The sequence below is a fragment of the Sceloporus occidentalis genome, unplaced genomic scaffold (genome assembly GCF_023333645.1).
Source record: "Sceloporus occidentalis isolate IW3139 unplaced genomic scaffold, rSceOcc1.0.p SCAF_3, whole genome shotgun sequence".
In the NCBI taxonomy this organism is placed as follows: Eukaryota; Metazoa; Chordata; class Lepidosauria; order Squamata; family Phrynosomatidae; genus Sceloporus; species Sceloporus occidentalis.
Genome location: NW_028316983.1, coordinates 8,551,936 through 8,573,639, shown reverse-complemented (window position 1 = coordinate 8,573,639; position 21,704 = coordinate 8,551,936).

Genomic DNA, 21,704 nt, shown 5'->3' with positions numbered 1-21,704 from the left:
CCATAGAATGGAGCCATGATAGTGGTATCAAACTGCTCTAACTATAATGCAGATATACTGTAAGGCTGTATGTGCACTGCAGAAATAATACAGTTTGACACCCCTTTGACTGCCCTGGCTCAATGTTATAGAATTCTGGGATCTGTAGTTTTGTGAGATGTTTAGCCTTCTCTGTCAGAGAGCATTGGTGCCACAACAAACTACAAATCCCAAGATTCCATAGCTCTGAGTGATGGCAGTTAAAGTGGTGTCAAAATGTATTATTTCTAAAGTGCAGCTACAACTTAAGAGGCTATCAGTAATACTAAGTTGCAGTATCCTAGTTCTCAGGGTTCTAATGCAAAACACAATGGAACTTGTAAGCCTAAAATTAGCCCACCTGATTTACAAAGTTGTTTGAGAACATTGGCCTGTTCCACTGTCATAGTCACACAGTTTTTGCTCACCTCTTTCCTCTTCCCTGTCTTGCTCTAGTTCTTTGCTGGATAGCTGCCAAATTGCCCATTAGTGTGCATTGTCCCTTGTCAATTACCAGGAGATATCAAGCCTGGGGAGAGAGAGACATTTCTTAACTGTGTTACAGCATAACAGAAGGGTGACTCACATAAGTGTTCTACAATGTTTCCAGAACTTGACACATGGCATTTGCTGCCTGCCAAGCATGGTGACCAAATCTAGAGCTGGAAGGCATTATAAGAGGAGAAAAAGAAAGGGGAGTATTGGGTTGAGTGGCAGTTTGAGATCTTAATCCCCACACAGCCATCAAGCACACTGGCTGCCCTGACAAATTCCCTGTCTTTCGTCCCGATGTACCTTGGAAGGTTGTTGTAAAGAGAAAATGGGGGAGAGGAATGGCAACATCTCTGCACAATAAATAGAACAGTCCTCTTCCGTTGCCATATACCCCTTGCATTCATCAGGCAGAATTACATTACAACAAGACATAACAGGATATAGGAATATTCACAAATGCTCTCAAGCACAAAGGTGTCTCAATGTGTTGAGACAATCCATTAAAAAATGTCTACAACCATGAATTTTTCACCACATAAAGACCTGTATTTTTATTTTAATTTTTTTGGTTCCATTTGTTTTTGCACATAAAATAGGTGACTTATCATGTGGCCCTCCAAATGTTTCTGGCAGGCAATTTCTTATCAATGACTATGCTGGCTGTGGTTGATGGGAACTGCAGTCTAAGGACATCTGGAAAGCTGTGTGATCTCCAGCCCAATATAAAACTATGGCATGATTACTATTGTTAGTCACAACTAGAGTAAAAATGTTGAATCAATAGAACTTATAATATTTCCACTGTAAATGCTGAATTACCAAGTTCCCAGTGATTCAGTAGGCCTACTTCATGGCAGGGGGTTGGACTGAATGGCCGTTGTGGTCTCTTCCAACTCTATGATTCTATGATTCTACTCTAGTTGTAACTAACAGTGGCTGGAATTAATAATCATAGTTACAAATTCATAATCAGTTATGGATCTGTAACTGATTCATGTCCATAATCCCTGTGTATTAAATAGTGTAGGAAATATTCATTTAGGACTTTAATGTCATCACCAACACCTTGAATTGGGACCTGAAGAATATTGGCAGCCAGGACAATTCATACATAACTCATTTTGATGGATTTCTACAAACTGTTTCAATCAACAATCTAGCTGTTGCATTTTGCAATTATTGAAGCTTCTGAGTTCTCTTCAGAGGCAACCCTCCTCCATACGGTGCACTTGCTGTTAATTGCCATCAAATCAACTTCAACTTATGGTGACCCTATGAATGAGAGATTTCCAAATCAATCTGTTATCAACCACCCTGCTCACATCTTGCTGTGAGTTCCTTGGTTGTGTCTATTTACCAGTAATGTGGTCTTCTTCTTTTCCTATTATTTTCTCCCTTAAGAAGCATTATTGTATTTTCTAATGAGCTATGCTTTCACATGAATTGCCCAAGTATGACAGTCTCAGTTTAGTCATTTTGGCTTCTGGGTGCATTACAGAGATTACCAGTACATGAACTCCTGTGGCCAGGTTGTCTTTAAGTAGTTATTAGGCCTTTGTTTTTGTGCAAGGAATACATCCATGCAAATACAACTGCAATTTTTTTTTACAAAGAAGTTCTCCATTGTGAAAATTTATTGACAGTGTGAAAATACTCTCATCATGTCTCCCAGCAGTGAGAAAAACTTTCAGATTTTTTTTCCATTCTCACAAGCAAAGATCTACATTCCTGTTATAGAGTAGGCAGCCGAATCTTTAATTCTTCTAGACCTGTTTAGGAATAGAAATAGAAACATAACCTTGCACATCCAGAGTGGAAGGACTTTCTTTACTGGTCGGGTGATCCTACCTTTTCTGTTCAGGCTGATTATTAAACCATCACCCCTTCTCACATGTTTTGGTGCTACTTTATGCTAAGAATGCAGAGCAATAACAAGCCTGGGCTGTTGAGTTCCACCTGATAGGCACTGTCAGAGCTGTCAGAGGGTGGTGACAATAAACATTTCAGCTGCCTATCAATTTTGCTGCAATAAAAAAAGTCTTGACCCTGAAAAAATCAGGTTCTTCCATAATGAATGCTTTGTCTCCAAATATTTGCATTTTAGCTGACAAGGTTTGCTTTCTGTTGTGCATCTTTTTCTGAAATACAGTCATAAACAATCTTCTGGGGAGGGGGAACCCTACACTATTAGGAACATGCAGTAGGAGTTGTTTTTCCCTCCTCAGCAACTTCTTGTCTGGTTTTCTCTCAGGCATACTTCTCATGCTATTTATCCCAGTGCATATAGCATGGTGAGCCAGCCCATTTATCTACCTTTGCATGCGTGGAAAAGGGGATTCTTTGGAGAAAGACCTCTCTTTCTCCAGCTACCATTTGCCTAAATGAAGAGTAGGGAAGGTGTAGACTCTGGGATGTAGGTAGCCTCAAACTGTGTTCATGTGGCCCCAGGGACTGCTGCCAGCCTCTTAAACCCATTGAATTTCCCATTTCTTAAAAACCAAACCAAACAAAAAACCAGACTTTTATATACAGTCCCATTATATACAATGTTGTAGTAAAATAGTGTCTCTTATGTAAAATGGCAAAATCTATCAAGGTTCTGAATCCTACATTCCACATAGGGATTGTATCTTGGATAACTCCTTTAATGTCTCGATTAAAAGAAAATACCTCCTAGATCCTTCTGCACACGCTCTGCCTAGAACAAGGATTGGAATCATTCCCCAGATATTGTTGGAATCATTCTCCAGATGTTGTAACATTTTGGTTATTTACTTTGCAGAAGCCTAGAATTGGATGCAGCTGGGACTCAAACCAGCAGGTGCCAAGATGTAAACATACTGTGTCATCTTTGCAAGGGGGAAGATATTCCAAGATGCACAGGAACTAGTACAGGAAGAGGCTGGACAAGGTGGCCGCATAGCAAATGTGTATATAAGCCCAGATGTCCATGTGTACATTTTGTGGGTTTTGTAGTTGGTGGATGGTGTTGATTGTTCTCGCGTGTGTCTTTGGCAACAAATAAACAAAATGCCTCTACGGAGATAAGCCAGGTGTTGGTGTGCCTTTCTTCTAGCAGCTGTTTTTCCTGGTATGCTTCGGCAACTTAACAGTTGTTTATCTTCAACACAAGTTTCCAAGTTTACTCTGCGCTCTCACGTTTGCATCAACAGTTGGAATCATTCCCCAGATGTTGTTGGACTGTGCTTTCCAGTGTTCTCCTCCATTGGCTATGCTGGCTGTGGCTGAGGGGAAGTGAAGTCCAACAACATCCTGAATGATTTCCACCCTTGACTTATGGGCTCTGTATTATAGCTTTTGCCAGGCCTTCTCATATAGGATGTCCATGTGTTCATCTTCACCAAAGCTAGTTCTCCCCCTGCAGCTTTTCTGTGTCTGAAAGGATCAAGTCTGGCATATATGTGAAGAAGCAGAAGAAGGGAGAGCTACAGGGCCCTTGATGGTGTCCATCAGGAGTTCAGACAGAGGCAGCAGACAGAGAAGAAACATAGCTTACATGATGGTGAAAATCTGGAATCACAGCAAAACAACAGAAGCAACAATGTAGGCCAAGATTTTGCATCAGGAAACGTACATGTCTCACATAGCTACATCTCTGTAGTGACATCTCCTGGTGCTATGTCCCAAAGACTCACCATGTAATCTGCGAGAGACACTGAAAGGGACCTCCAGAGGCTCACGGGATGTTCCCGAACATGACATCTTTGCAGCATGTCTAGCTCAAAGAAAATACTGCATACATCACCACTGATTCCCTTGTTTTTCAACAACTTAGAAAGAGTCATGTTATAGAGGAGGCTTTAGGTTGTTGCATGGTCAGAATAGACCAATAGAATGACTGAAAAAATGAGTTGCTATATTTTAAAGCAGATTAATGATGTAACATACTAAAAAGATACCAATCTTTATTACTTTGCAGAGGTGTCCCCAGAGACCCAGTTGACACTGACACTGCCATCATTCTGCCACCAAGTTAAATCTTCTTTTAAAAAATTAAATCTTGGTGGTCTAATGGCTTTTGCCCAAATGTGTACAGATTTTAAGTTGTTTCAATGTATGTTAATTGTTAAATCAGTTAATAAGCTTTAAGGCCAATGGTTCTCTACTTTTGATCTTCTGGTTGCTTGGATTTCAGCTCTCAGAATCCCTGAGCCCATGGTGGCTGGAGGTTTTGAGTGTTGATGTCCAAAGCACCTGAAGGACCAACATTTGAAAACCACTACTTTGAATTATTCATAAAAACACAGAATCATAACATTGCAAAAAACCACAAGGGACATCCAGGCATGCAGGAAAACACAGTCAAAACACTCCTGATAGATGGCCATCTAGTCTCTGTTTAAAAATCTCTGAAGAAGGAGACTCCATCACTTACTAATGGAGTCCTTTCTGTCTATTTTTAAAATTATTCTAAATGATCTTGTTGTTGTATTTCTTCATGTCATTTCTCATTTATGGCAACCCTAAAGGTGACCCTATCATGGTTTTGTTTTGTTTTTGGCAAGATTTGTTCAGAGGGGGTTTGCCATGCCTTGTTCTGAGACTGACAGTGTGACTTGTTCAAGGTAACCCAGTGAGTTTCCATGGCTTTAATATGCCAGCATGGTGTAGATCAGGGGTAGGCAACCTGTGGCCCATGGGCCGGATGCGGCCCGGCGAGGCCTTGGGACCGGCCCCAGCCTGGTCCTGCTGCCGATTGCTGCCGGGGCCTTTGGCCTCTCGCGCATAGGGGCAAGGGGGGCAATTGTCTATAGATGCCTCAGAAACATGCATTTATATTAACATTTTTTTAAAAATCAGCAAATTTTTTTGTGTGTCCTCCACTTTTTTAAAAAAAGGGTCCACCATTTGAAAATGTTGTCCTACATTTGTCCCGGTTTATTTATTTATTTAAATTTTAAAAAATTATTTAATTATTTATTTTTTGGCTTCGGCCCCCCAGTTGTCTGAGGGACAGCAACCCGGCCCCTGGCTCAAAACGGTTGCCTACCCCTGGTGTAGATGTTTGAGTGTTGGACTAGGAGTCCAGGGTTCGAATCCTGGCTCGGCCATGGAAACCTACTGGGTGACCTTGGGCAAGTCACCCACTCTCAGCCTAGGATGGCAATGGCAAACAGCAATTGAAATAGTTAAAGAGTCACTATACTTTGTCTCAGTCATAAATTAAAATGGAGGCTGTAGTCAAGACATCAGAATAACATTAAGACTTGGAAATGCAGCCATGGGGAACTCAACAAGATCGTCAAGTGTAAAGATATATAATTAAATACTGAAGTTAGAGTCATCCAGGCCATAATGTTTCTGATTTCTATGTTTGGTTGTGGAAGCTAGACTGAGAATAAAACTGAAAGAGAATCAGCTCTTAGAAACTTAGAAGATCAGTTCATTTGAAATGTGATCCTGGAGAAGAGTTCAAGCGAATACCATGGACTGCCAGAAAGACAAATGAATGGGTCTAAGAGCAAACCAAGCATGAACTTTCACTAGAAGCAAAAATGACTAAACTGTGGATGTTGTACTTTGGACATATCACGAGATACATGATTCACTGGAAAAAATGATAATGCTGGAAAAAGTGGAAGGCAGTAGGAAAAGAGTGAAACATCATTATAGGTGGATAGACACAATCTAGCCATGGCCCTGAGTCTGCAAGCCCTGAGCAAGTTGGCTGAAGACAGGACAACTCATTCATAGAATCACTCTAAGTCAAAGCTGACTTATCAAATAATAACAACAAAAGTAAGTGGTTACTCTTTCGTCACCTCAGATTATATTCTACAGTATAAAGTTGAAGGAATAGTTACCCTTAAGCACCCAGAGTGCTGTGTAGTCTTCCAGACCATGTATTCATACAAAAGATCTAAATTCAAGAGGGCAAGAATGTCAATGTTTCCTGGTGTTGTCACCTTTTCTCCCCTCCCTCAAGTACCATCACCTCCATGTTTTTATGTGTCTGCTTCTCATACCCACTGTACAGCATGGCAGAATAGGCCCCTTTTGTTCTTCTAAGTATCCTGTGGCTCCCAGTTTAGGTTCGGGTTCTATTTTACCCTACCCCTTGTAGCCCCCTCAAAAGTGAAGTTAAAAAATAACACAATGCTCTCCAAAGGCCAATTGCTACTCAAGGAAGTCTTCAAGGGCAGCAGATCTGTTGGGTGGGGTGGGGGGAATCACCTTCAGTTTCTTCTCACCCCAAAACAATTTGAAAGACCTGGAAATCACAATTAGAAGTAATTTCTAGTTATGGTTTTCAGATGAGTTTCAGCCAAAAACAGGACAGTTGACTCCCAGTCCTGCTGCATTTGAATGGGAGTCAACTGTTGCCCCCATGGCCCCATGAAAGGCTGCACTGTCCCATTTTTGGTGGAAACTCAGATAAAAACCACAACAAGAAATAACTTCTAATTGTAATTTCCAGGTCTTTCAAAGTGTTTTGGGGGTGAGAAGCAACTGAAGATGTTTTTTTCCCCAGGTGTAAAGGAAGGACTTGCAGACTCATCCTTTTCAGCCCCCCTTGTCAGTGTGTACCTGTGGATAGTGTATTGTAGAAAACCTCCACCCAGACTTCAGTCAAAGGGGAGTAATATTAAAATTCATACAGGATCTTCATTTTAATGACTGAAAGGATGGGTGGGTGGAGGGAGACTTTCTTTTCACAGTTTTTGTTCCCTTCTTTTGCTCTCTCCCAGAAGGGGCCGATTCAGTGGCAGGAAATTATCACTTGGCCTCGAAGAAATTCACAATGTTGGCCAGTGGGTGGATTTCACAGTTTTCTTCTCCAAAAGCTGTGTTCGCTGGCAATCGTGAGGGAATAAATATCCCCGCACCCCGCCACTGGCACACATCCACTAAAGCTTAGGAAAATATCACAGTTTGTTCATGTGCCAGGAGAGGATGTTGTTATCAGAGTCACAGAAAGATCTGCTTGTTCACCCCTGTTTGATTTAGGATTAAAAGATATAAGGAAGAGCCTAACAGGGCAACACTAGAAAAGTGGTGCAAAGAACTGTTTTTTAACAGGAGTAGAGAGAAAACTCACAGCATGTGCGTACATGTGTGTGCTTCCAAGTCAGTGTCAAAATGACATTTTCCTTAAAGGTTGGCATGTTCTTAAGCAAAGTCTTTGCTGGGGCGGGAAATGAATGGTTAAGTCAGTAACAGAAGAAGCCAAATTGATTAGGGTGAGTCAGGACCAAAGACGCAAGCCTTGTTTACCAAAAAGCTGAGGGTAGTGTGTCATGCTTATTTGAACTCATCATCCTCTGGGAAATGATGACTCATGGACCACTTTTAACAGTATATGAGAGGGCTGGGAAACTTAGTAGGCTGAATCTTCTCTGTGCTGCCTGGACCATGTAAGAGGATATTGACCATGCAGTGTGAGACCAGAGCTTGGAAAATTACTTTCCAAATGGAATTAGTTATTGTCTTAGCTCCAAGGCACCCCAAAGCAGTTAGTTAAGATTACAAGCATAGGCTGAGATTCTACAAAAGAGACTCTTATTTGTAACTTGATGAAGTTGCAGAGATTTAGGACCTTATCACACTGACAAAAAACTTGACTGCTCCCAAATGGGATACAGTTGCCTTTTGGGTTTCTATCAGGAATTATCGTACATAGTATGGCACCAATGCTACCAGGTGACTGAAACCCACATGCAGTCCCAACCGCACTCAGCTGGCCACTTTGCAAAAATGGGTAGCTCCCATTTTTGAAAAGTATCTGGCTGAGTGCTTCTGGGGCCCAGGCTGGATGTGGGTTTCAGTCACCCAGCGGCATCAGTGGTGAATTACGTGTGATAATTCCTAGTAGCAATCCGAAAGGCAACTATATCCCATTGGGGAGCACTTGGAATTTTTGTCAGTGTGATAAGGTCTGTAGTCAATCTCTGTTCCCCTCCTTGGAATGCGAGCATTGTGCAATGTTGCAATTCACCTTTACTGATTGCAAGTCAGTTTACAGTGATGTAAATACCTAGCACGTAGGGATGTGGTGGCTCAGTAGTTAAGTAGCTGACTCTGACTATTGCAAGATTGGTAGGTCGGCAATTTGAGACCCAAGTGCTGTATGATGGAGTAAGCTTCCATCACTATCTTCTGCCAACCTAGCAATTTGAAAGCATGTAAAAGTGCAAGTAGATAAGTAGGGTAATAGTGTTCTGTGCAGCCATGCTGGCTACTTAACCATGGAGTTGTCTTTGACAGCATTGGCTCCCTTGGCTACAGTAAGTAATGGAGATGAGCACTGCCCCATACAGTTGGACACAACTTCACAGTCATGTCAAAGGGGAAATCTTTACCTTTGCCTTTTAAATATCTAACATAAATTTTGAAGAGTAGTTCGTAGAGGCAGCATGATGGAGAGGTTTGAGTGTTTGATTCCCAGCTCTCCCATGGAAACCCACTGGGTGATCTTTGGCAAGTGATATGCTCTCAGTCTCAAGAGAAGGAAATGGCAAACATCCTCTGAACAAGTCTTGCCAAGAAAACCCCATGGCCTTAGGGCCTCCATAACTTGGAAATGACTTGAAAGCACACAACAGTTTTGACTTCCCAATTTTTCAAAAAGTATATATTACTTTTGGCTGCTTTTAGGATAAACCTTAATGTTACATACTGCTGGCTTGTAGCACAAATATGTCATGCTTCAGTCTCATCTACTGGTCATAGACTGTGATAAAAATAGATTCATTCTGCCTTGCACTTCAACATCTATAGTAGATTATTCAGATGTAGCATGAGACAAAACATAAGCTAGTACTTGAGCCATATGATATTCAGATTTTCCATATTTTGGCACAGTTATTAATCAGAATGGAGGCTGGAGTCAAGGAATCAGAAGAAGATTATGACTTGGAAGGGCAACTATGGAGGAACTAGACATCTAGTGTCATTTGAAATGTGGTTCAAGAGAAGAGTTCTGCAAATACTGTGGACTGTTAAAAAAACAAATCACCAAGACTAAATTCTCCCTAGAAGCCGAGATGACTAAGATGAGGCTGTCATATTGAGGTGGTCAATCTTGCTGCCTCTTATTAAGCTCTAGGAGAGCCTTTTCAAACTTTTGGAGGGAGATGAAAATGGTACAAAGACTGGAAAATCACCAGGTGATGGTATCATAGAGAAGAGGACATGGAAATCTGGGGAAACCAAGGAGGGACAGAGTTGATTTCCATGGCCTAAGCTTCTTCTTCATCCCCTTTTATCTCAGATGGTTATTTCCTTCATGCCCTGTTTGTCAGCTTCTCAGAAACATCAGCTTGGCCAAAAGGGTTCCCATTTACATGGACCCACCAGGTGATGGTATCATAGCAGCAAGATTCTTCTAATGGTTGTAAAATGCATCTGTATTTCTTGAAGTTTTGCAGCAAGGAGTGAGTCCCCCCAGCAGCATACTAGCAACCAATCTAGAGTTGAACTGGGAGCCATTCAAATGATCAGATGGCTTGTAGCCAGAGAGCTTTGGGCACAGTAATCCTTTACTTCACAGAGACTCTCTGAAGTGCAGCTAATAGCTCCCCTTCTCTCACAGGAGGACTAGCATGCCTTGCACTTGCTTGCGCCGCCATCAAAACCACACAGTTTGCACTTGCTGTGAACCCTGCAGGGAAACCCAAAGAGTACTAGGGAGAGATAATTACATATCTCAGGAGGGGCTGGTTAATTAATACTCTAGTAAAAAGCACTTTTGGTATGTCAAGGGATGCTACAGAAGGCAAGGGAAGCCCCTTGAATCATGAATTTGTGCTCTAATCAGTTGCAGGAAAGAAAGGAAAAAATGGTACAAAAATAGGAACTAGGATTGCCAGAGTGAAAATTGGCAATGGCTCCTGTCCCTTTAATGATTGTGCAGAGGAGGGATTGTCAGCAGGAGGTATTTGTTAGGGAACCAGGTAACAAGCAGCACCTGCTGATATTCTCTCTTCTACATAAACATTAAAGGTACAGGTCTCTCTGTGTTCTGTGCCTTCAAGTTGTTTCTGACTTGTGGTGACCCTATGGTGAATGTCTTATGGGGTTTTCTTGGCAAGATTTGCACAGAGGAGATTTGCCATTGCCTGCTCCTGAGGCTGAGAGAGTGTGACTTGCCCAAGGTCACCCAGTGGGTTTGATGGCTAAGCTGGGAATTGTTGGTGTTGTATGCTTCAAAGTCATTTCTGATTTATAGTGATCCTATGGTGTACCTATCATGGGGTTTTATGCCAGGATCAGACAGTGGGTTCACATAGCTGAGTGGAAAATTGAACCCTGGTCTCCAGAGTCATAGTCCTACACTCAAACCACTATGCCATGCCGGCTCCTAAAGTTATAGGAGCCCTCTCATGTTTTCATGCTGGTAACCCTAATGGGAACAAATTTGCTTCTGACTGCTGGCACACTAGAAAAATATAAGTGCTGTTTCTCCATGACCAATAGCTTGAGAAGTATTGTTCTAGAGCACTACTACACTGAAGGCAACAGCAATAAATTCTGCAGGGAGGTTTCACAGATACAGTTGCCTGGGACAGGGGTTTGAAACAGAAATAGCACAATGAGACCTGCAATTACCTTGAGAAATACAACTTAGAGGTGTGGACTCTCTCCCAAGTAAAAAGGGGGTTACTGAAATTATAGTTAAGATCCATTTATTGGGGCTACTATGAGCCAGCATGGTGTCGTGGTTTGAGTGTGGGACTACAACTCTGGAGACCAGGGTTCAATTTTCCACTCAGCTATGTGAACCCACTGCCTGACCCTGGCATAAAACCCCATGATGACTTTGAAGCATACAACACCAACAATTAGATTTACTGGAGGTAGAGGTTTCATCTCCCATGGGTGGAAAAGAGAAAACCTCTGAAAAATCAGACATGGAGAAAGGATGAAATAAACTCTTAAGAGTTGATGTCAATGTTGGTGTTGACTACTGCCATCAGATTGACTTCAATGTATAATGGCCTATGACTGAGAAACCTCCAAGTCATCCTATCATTGATGTCCCTGTACTGGGAGGAAGGTGGGATATAAATAAACATAATAAACATAATAATAATAATAATAATAATAATAATAATAATAATAATAATATAGAGTCTCTCTCTATATATATATAATGTGATCTTCCTCTTTTACTGCCTTCTACCTTATCAAGCATTATTGTCTTTTCTAATGAGTCATGTCTTCTCATGATATGTCTAGAGACTCAATCATCTTGATTTTTAGGTAAGTTCAGGTTTGATTTGCTCTTGACTCAATTTATTTCTCTCTTTGGAAGTCCACGGTATCCTCAGCAGTCTTCTCCAGCACCACATCTCACATGGATGGATTTTCTTCTTATCCACTTTCTTCACTGTCCAGCTTTCTCAATCAAACATAGACATTGGAACTATAATCATGGCATGAACAATCCTGGCTTTAATATTCAGTGATATATCTTTACATTTCAGGATCTTGCCCCAGTGATTTCTCACTAAGTCATTGAATCTTGGGATGTCAATATTAGCAGACGGTGGCAACTGAATAGAAAGCTGGGGAGAAACTGTAAGATGAGCAGACATTAGTGTGAAACGTGAGGTGCTAATGGCAAATCTTGCATGCAAGTTCTGAGTTCAAGATCCGTTAGCAGTACTTTTTCAAATAAATTAGTTTCCAAGATCACTTCATGTTTTAAGGAAGGTAGATAAAGGGGGGAAATGTCCTTTCTCTCTTTTTTCAGTAGGTTCTATATTTCGAGCTTGCCTTCTCTGTTGCATTACAAACAAAGACCCTGGTATTTTTTTTTAATTCCTTTTCTATCATAGCACCTGCTGTGTCTCCTTATGAAAATCTGACACTTCTGTTGCATGTATTTCCATGATGGACTCTGCACCCATCAGCAAATTGATGCCAAAGTGATCAAAATATCTCTAGCCTCCCTGTTGCTCACCTTAATTTGAAAAGCTTCTGTTCACAAAAAAAAGAGGAAAGAAAGAAAAAGAAGAAAAAGCTGTTCCATTTCTCAATCTGCTTAAAAACAAACAAAAGCTTCTCCCTTTATCTCCCATTCTCTTTGCTTTTATGCTTCATAACTATGTTCCTTCAGCAAAATGGCTGTAGATATCTCAGAGATTTAATTCTATCATTGAATAACTATCATAGGGCTGTGGCATCTCCTACTATTTCTCACTCTTACTCAGTAACATCTATGGCATTTTCAAACTTTTCTCCTCTTTTAGTTTGAGAATCGTTGCCCCCCAAAAGATTATGTCTTCAGTGACCCTTTCAGCTTAGTTGCCTTTATTGCCCTCACTGACTTCATCACATAACCAAATATGATGGGTGCCATGGTGTCGAACTGATGTGGGCTCACCAATATGATCAGTTTAGGAAGCATTGCCCTTGCTGTCTATTTACTTTTTTGCTAAGTGACCATCATAAGATAGGAAATGCTGACTGACTATGCAGCATTAGAGAACCAATATGGCGTTGTGGTGTGAGTGCTGGATTATAACTCTGGAGATCAGGGTTTGATTCCCAGCTCAGCTATTTTGGGCAAGGCACACTCTCTCAGCCTCAGGGAAAGGCAATGGTAAACCTTTTCTGAACAAATCGTGCCAGGAAAACCCCATGATGGGGTTGCTATAAGTTGGAAAAGACTTGAAGGCACACAACACACACACCCAGATATGCCCTTAGATAACAACCAGAAAGACTCGTATTTAAAGCCATTAATGTCTTGATTCATTATGGCTGCCAGAAACAGATACACACACATGCAGAAATGTTACTGTATAAGTTTTAAAAGGTGACTCACTTTTCTCCCACTTTCCTGGGATTCCCAGTAGCCCAGAGTGAGATAGATGGCTCACACTTCCCTGTGGGAACCCAGTAGCAGGAGAGACACATAACACTACTTCCAGGAAACTGTATTTCCAAAACAAGTGCAACTTCTTAATACTCTGTTTGAATGATCACCCAATGCATCAAAACATTCTTGCAGAGGCGAAGAAAGAGTTTTGAAGACAATTCTAAGGGATCAGAGGCAATAGAAATACACCACCCTATGCGTAGTTTTCTGTATGATTCACTGGTGATATAAACACATGACTGCATTCACTCTTTTCAAGGTGTACTTTGGATGAACAAAAATTATAGCAGCAATGTTGGCACCTGCACCATAGCAACACAGATAAGAACATAAAAACAACACCTGTTAGATAAGTGAAAATTCAGGGGTGGGAGGTGGGGGAAAGCCCATTATTTTAAAAATACATTCACAAATTATACAGTATTCTATATAAACATAATATTATCAGTGTTCAGGACAAACAATGTTTTGCAAGGAAGACACTGTTAAAAATAATTCTGAAAATGACAAGGTGCTTATTAAGAGCAGTGAATTGTCACAAATAAAGGAGAAATGAAGTGCAGGGCTGGTCTCAGATTTTTTTTTAAAAAAAGAGTTGTGAATGAAAACTGGTATGACAGTTGTGTCTGTCCCTGGAGATATCTGATCTGTTCACAGTGAGACATGCTTTGGTTACATGCCGTTTGGATTACTGTAATGCTTTCTATGTGGGGTTGCCTTTGCAAAATGCTCAGAAACTTCCACTATCCCTGAAAGCTGTAGCCAGAGTTAGGGATAGCTACTGTATAGGAAGGGCCTGAATACCTAAAAGGTGCCAGAAGGGTCAGCCCTGGTTAGTACTTGGATGGTACACTGTCAAGGAATACCAGGTGTGTGCCAAATGGTGCAGCACGTGCGTGACATCTCCGCCCCGCCCCAGGCCACTTACAGCGGCCTGGCTGTAGCGTGGGAAGAAGCTCTGAAACAGAGGTCCTTTTGGGCACCCACATCGTTCCTGCAGCAACCAAATGGCTACGGAAACAATGCCGGTGGCTCCTTTCTCCCATGGCTCTGGCTCCCATGAAGCCTCAAGGACATCCCTTTTCTGCACCATGGAAAAGTGGCTTTTGGTGCTTCTCTGTGGTCTGTAAAAACTTCGGGTTGGGGCCGTAGGGCTGCCAGTGAGGCTGCCCTGCCCCCAATCTGAAGCGAAAAGGGGTGCTACAGACCCGTCCTTTGGGGCAGTCTGTACCCCACCTATATTTCAGCAGAAGGAACTGGCGAAACCACCTCTGAGTATGGAGAAGAGACAGTTATGGGGTGATATGATAACCCTGTTTAAGTATTTGAAGGGGTGTTACATTGAGGATGAAGCAAGCTTGCTTTCTGCTGCTTCGGAGACTAGGACCCAGAACAATGGATGCAAGCTACAGGAAAGAGATTCCACCTCAACATTAGGAGGAACTTCTTGACAGTAAGAGCTGTTTGACAGTGGAACACACTTCCTCGGAGAGTGGTGGAGTCTCCTTCCTTGGAGGTCTTTAAACAGAGGCTGGATGGGGGATGCTTTGATTGAGAGTTCCTGCATGGTAGGAGTTGGATGGGATGGCCCTTGTGGTCTCTTCCAACTATGATTCTATGATTCTATGAGTATTTCTTGCCTAAACCCCCCCTATGAAATTCATAAGTCAACAAGCATCCCTGTGTTGGCATCCCTTCACTGGCTCCCCCTCCCTTTCTGCATTCAGTACAAGCTCCTGCTGTCAATGTTTAAAGCCCTCCATGGGCTGGCCCCTCCTTACTTATTAGACCTTCTTTCTCCTCACCTTCCCACCAGGGCCCTCCGTTCTGGTACTCAAGGTCTGCTGTCCCAGCCCAGGATTTCCTCTGCCCCATCTCGGATTCATCCCTTTTCACTCACTGCCCCTCATTCCTGGAACCTTCTTCCCCCGCAAGACACAAGGGCCATCGCTTCTTTAACCAGCTTCAAAACAGAGTTGAAGACCATCCTGTTCAAAGATGCATTCCCAAGCACTGCATAATTGTCGCTTGCTATTTGATGTTCTTTTGGTGCCTGTTTTATCGAACCATTTCCTGTATTGCTATGCACTTTATATGTATTAGCCTACTAGCCCCACCACCTTTCCCTTCTCCTTTTATGTCATGTCTTTTTAGATTGTAAGCCTGAGGGCAGGGAACCGTCTAATTAAAAAGATTGTATGTACAGCGCTGTGTACATTTACAGCGCTTTATAAATAAAGGTTAATAATAATAATAATAATAAGCAACTTGAAAACACAAATATGGAATATGAGCCAACATGATGCAGTGGTTAGAGTGTTGAACTACAACTCTGAGGATCAGGGTATCCCCACTTAGCCATAAAAATCCACCGGGTGACCTCTCAACCTCAGAGGAAGGCAAAGAGAAATCTCCTCTGAACAAATTTTGCCAACCACCCCCCCAAAAAAAATCAGAATTGTCAAACCTGCCCAAATTAACTTGCCTCCATGTTATTTGTTTTTATTATTGTAAGGATGAGTTAGAGGATTGGGAAATTGGGGAATTGTCTTGGTTTTTATGATTGTATTTTATTCTGCTGGTACTCGCCTCAATCCGCAAGGAGAGGTGGGATGTAAATAAATATAATTATTATTATTATTATTATTGCCATAAGTCAGAAATTACTTGAAGGCACACAAGAACAACAATATGGAGTACATGACTCCCTTGTTGCTACAGCTCCTGTTTGTCTTTTCCAGACCCAATTCAAAATATTGGTTATGATTTCTAAAGCTCTATGCATCTCAGATTCAAGATATTTGAAGGACTGCATCTCCCTATATGTGTGTCTGAGCTCTAAGATCTTTAGAAGAGGCCCTTCTTGATGTCCCATGATCTTTTCAGCATTTCGGTTCATTTGGCCCACATAGACATGCCCTTAGTCTTCTCTAACCCAAACTGAACATACCCTCATCCTTCAGCAATTTCTTTCAGGGCCTATTTCCAGACTTTTGGCTCTCTTGATTCCTTTCTTCTGGACTCAGACTCCAATCAGTTCTGATACTAAAAAACAAAAATAATAAAAAACATATTTTCTGTGTCAGAATAACTTAATTCTGCAGCCGTAAGCTGTGGTATAGCAGCTTCATACCATTTTAACTGCCATGCTTCTAGCCTAAGGAATCTTGAGTTTAATAGTCTGGTGATTTCCTTAGAATTGTCTTTTCTAGAGAGATCTAGGACTGTAACTCAAGGCAGTGATCTAGAGTTCTCCAGACCAGAATTGTAACCCTCTGAACAATTACAAAAAACAGGATGCTGTATGTTGGAGTCATGGCAATTATAATGGTATCACACTGAGAATTGTGCTGACTAGCCTTGCAAGTGAGAGCTTGAAAAAGCTATTTTGGATGACAGCTTCTATAATGGTGGAAAGCTTCTAGGAACTGTAATCCCCAAAGTTTGCCTTGAGTAGAAACTTAACATCTGATGTGATAGTATTGCAATTTTATTTTCCCTTTGCCACAGAATTGGCTGCCTCTTCTGAATTGCCTGGAGAAAGTGGAACTGTTTATGTTATGAATCCTGTCTGTTTTGGAGTACTACTACACGTTAAGAATTTCTCTACATGAAGTGTCAAGTCTCTGTGGAGAAATCCCTCATTTATCTCTTTGGTGAAAAAAAAGCCCTTCTTTGACTTTCAATGGGGCTTACTTCAAGGCAAGTGCACTCAGGATGGTTACCTTAATTTCAGCAATAGCCTCTGCCCGGCATTAGGTTATAGATGAAATAGCTTGCGCTCATGGAAGAGTGACTTTAATGGGTTCACTGTATCCATTTATGACAGTGAATGTGTCCCACTTAGGTTGAGGTACAAGCTATGGAGAGACAAGCTGTGGAGAGACAAAGTAATTGATGGGGCTGTCTTCTTGCTGTTTAATTGTTCCAGTAAAGCTCCATTGTTGAGAAAAGGTTGTGATGAATCACACACTGTTTATGAGAGATGCTCTTCCAGAAACATGTTGTTTGGGGGGGGGATGCTCTTGATCATTGACAGATGCCAGAGTTGCGCATGTTCATTGTGTTTTGAGCGTTACATTTTCCATTGCATCAGAAATAAATTATTATTAAGTTGATAAGAGAATGAGGAGCTGGACAAACTTTTATCATTGCTAACTCTGTAGAGAGAGATGTCTGCTATGCAATACTGATGTTCATTGTTTTTGTTGTTGTCTGTTTGTTTGTTTGCCTTCAACCTGACTTTGATTTATGACGATCTTATGCATGGATCTTGTTTTTAGCAGAGCAGCTCTGTAAACACTGGGCTGAGAGCCAGTGTGGCACAGTGGTTTGAATGTTGGACCATGACTCTGGAGACCATGGTTTAAATCCATGTTTCTCCATGAAACCCACTGTGTGATGTTGGGCAAGTCACAAGTCTCATCTGAACAAATCTTGCCAAGAAAAACCCGCAATAGGTTAGCCTTGGAATTGCCATAAGTCGTAAATTACTTGAAGGTACACAACAAACGTAGGGCTATGGCTTATTTGATTGAATGAATCCATCTGTATTGTGGTTTTCTTCTTTTGCCACTGCTTTCTATTTTACTGAGCATTATCGTTTTTTCCAGTGAGTCTTACCATCTCATGATATGTCCAAAGGAAATAGCCTTAGTTTAGCCATTAATTTGTGTGTGACCTGTTGTTGAACGGCAAGGCCTCAGGGTAGGATGATATACAAGGTGGCTGTGTGTCTATTTAATTAACCATCTGTTGTCTGTGGGAAAACCCCCTGGCCCTGGGTGATGTTCATTTGCATGAACTGAGTCTTGATTTTGGTGTTCTTCAGGACTGGTAGCCAAAAATTGTTTACTTTCAGGGTTTCTTCTTTCGTGTTGTAGTTGTTCAGGTGTTTGTGGGTTTCAGTGGCTGCCCTGTGCATTCTGACCTGGTAGTTGCTGGCATGGTCCTGAATTTCACTGGTGGATTGTGCAAAAAAGATCTGTGAACTCCACTTCCTAGAAGATGAATTGAAGCACCTAAACTGGACACTACAGGCTAATGTTTACTCCAGCTCAGACATCAGAAGTGCTGCCAGATTCAGAAAAAAACATAGGAATGAAGAAAAACACAAAGGGAAGGTATTTTTACCATACATCAAAGGTGCCCTGGACGGAATAGGGAAACTGATTAAGGAACATAGCCTCCAAATGATCGACAAACCAACCAAGAAAATCCAGCAAAGGGCAGGAGAGACTCTCTTACTGCTGCAGGAGTTTACCACTTATCGTGCAGCTGTAGGCAGGTCTACATAGGGACCACTAAATGCAACATCCAAACATGAATCAAAGAACACGAGAGACACTGAAGACTGAGCCAGCCAGAAAAATTGGCAGTAGTAGAACACGTCCTAAACCAACCTGGACATATTTGAAAACACTGAAATTGTGAACCATGCTAACAACCACCAAATCCTGCATATACTCCCATCCTGAGGCCTTGCCATTCAACAACAGACTAACACATAGATTAACATATAAATCACTTCCTCCCAACCAAGGGTCATACACACACACACACACACACACACCCAAACCCATCCATGGTACCACTTTCTGAAGATGTTAGCCACAACAGATGCAGGAATAAATTATTCCAGAACATGGCCACATAGCCCGGAAACCCACAGAAAACTATGGACGCTGGCTGTGAATGCCTTCGACTTCTCTTCAAACATATTTAATTTGTCTTTTTGGCAGTCCATTGTATCCTTAAAGCCAGGGGTAGGCAATCTTTTTGAGCCGGGGGCTGGGTTGCTGTCCCTCAGACAACTGGGGGGCCGAAGCCAAAAAATAAATAATTTTTTTTTAAAAAAAATTAAATATATAAATAAACCAGGACAAATGTAGGACAAAATTTTCAAATGGAAGACACTTTTTTTTAAAAAATGGAGGACACGCGAAAAAAATTGCTGATTTTTAAAAAAATGTTAATATAAATGCATGTTTCTGAGGCTTCTATAGACAATTGCCCCCCAAAGGCCCCGGTGGCAATTGGCGGCAACACCAGGCTGGGGCTGGTCCCAAGGCCTCGCCGGGCCGCATCCGGCCCGTGGGCCACAGGTTGCCTACCCCTGCTTAAAGCTCTCCTCCAACACATCATTTCCTGGACTCGTCGCTTCAGCTGTCATCTCAGGTGGATGCGACAACCAGGAGTGCCTATTATCAGCTTTGGCTGATATGCCAGCTACGACCCTTCCTGGAATGGGAAAACCTAGAAATGGTTGTACATTCACGGGTAACCTCTCATCTCGATTTCTGCAATGCGCTGTACATGGGACAACCCTCATGCCTCGTTCGGAAGCTGCAACTGGTTCAAAATATGGCAGCCAGATTGGTTACTGGGAGTTCGAAATTTGATTCTATTACACCTGTCTTAAAATCCCTACACTGGCTGCCTATTAGCTTCCGGGCACAGTATAAGGTGTTGGTCATTACCTATAAAGCCCTACATGGCTTGGGTCCAGCATACATGAAGGAATGCCTCCTGCCATACAATCCTTCCCACACTCTCAGGTCCTCTGGGAAGAATCTCTTGCAGTCTAAGAAAAACAGACTGGTAACGACTTCCCAGAGGACATTTTCTGTTGCCACTCCAAAAGTCTGGAATGACCTGCCAGAGGAGATCCTCCATATAACATCTTTGGAGGCCTTTAAGAAGGCAATAAAAATGGATCTCTTCCAGCAGGCCTTCCCTAACTGACATCCTCAAAATGTTTACTCTCCAGTTGCATAGCTGTTCCCACTGGACTGTGATTGTGCTTGATTTTATTGACTATTTTATTGGGAATTGCTGTTTTAATGCTATTCTAGGATGGGAGGGAGATAGGGAATTAGAATTTGATATGTTTTGCTATGTGGCTTGCTTTGTAGTATATTTATGGTTCTTTTGTTTGTTGTTACCTGCCTCGATCCAATACAGGGAGAGGTGGGATACAAATAATAATAATAATAATAATAATAATAATAATTTCAAATGGGTTGATCTTTATCTTGTTAGATTTCTTCATCATCCAGGTTTTATATCCATTTATTTATCTGATTTATGTCCTGCCTTTCTCCCTAAATGGAAGGCAACAGCCTAGAGAATATCCATCTCACATCCTCAGTGAAGGGCTGAAGAGTTGTTTAAATAAGAGCCTTTGCCTACTGGAAAAAAGAGACCAAGGAGGGCATTGGAGTCTCCCATATAGAGGGATTTCCATACCCTAGGGTGCATCTACACTGCAGAAATAATGCAGTTTGACACCACCTTAACTGCTATGGTTCAAGACTATGGCATTCTGAGAATTGTAGTTTTGGGAGATATATACCCTTTTCTGTTAGAGGGGTCTGGTGCCACAACAAACTACAAATCCCTGTGGCTGAAGATGCCAGCCACAGATGCTGGCAAAATGTCAGGAAGAAACTTTTCTGGAACATGGCCACATAGCCCGAAAAACCTACAAAAAACTATGGATGCCGGCCATGAAAGCCTTCAACTTTACAAATCCCAATATTCCATACAATGGAGCCTATGTAGTCAGTTAAAGCTGATTGGGACAGAAGCATGTGAAATGGTTGTGCTGTAAGCAACTCTAGTTGCAGCCACTGAGAAAGTTTTCTCTTGTGTACCCACAAGATACAGGAGAGTGAAATAGAAAATGGCATGGTATGGAATAATTCTGATTTTGATGTTCAGTGATACTTCTTTATATCTAAGAAGTTTGTTTTAATTCCTTCACCAACACTCTTTCAAATCTTTATCAGATTTATTTGCTAAAGTACCACCACCTCCTCCTCCTCCTCCCTCTTTTTGAGATCAGCAATATAATCTACAATCAAAGTAATATACAGTACATTCAGAAAATAAAAATACAGAAGGAAAAGAAAAAAAGAAAAGAAAAAGAGGGGAAAAGCTAAATAACTAAGGGCCCAAACAGACAGGCCAAAATAAAGCTGCTTCGGGTCACTTTGGAGGTATGCTGTTTAAATAACACACGCATTTTAAGAGGCCTGAATCTGTGCCAAAGCTGTGCCCCAGTCCATAGGAAGCATGCAACATTTAAACAGCATACCTCCAAAGTGACCCGAAGCAGCTTTATTTTGGCCTGTCTTTTCAGACCCTAATACATACTAGGGCTCTGACCTCCCCCCAATCCTGACTGTAAGGAGAAAAAATAAAAAATAAAGTAATATTATTTTGCCATTACAAATTTGCCATTACAAATCCAAATAAACAATTCTCTAAATTACCCCTAACAAAAGATTATTACAACATTGGATTTCTTATTGTTCAGAAAATCCATAAATGGTTTTCAATC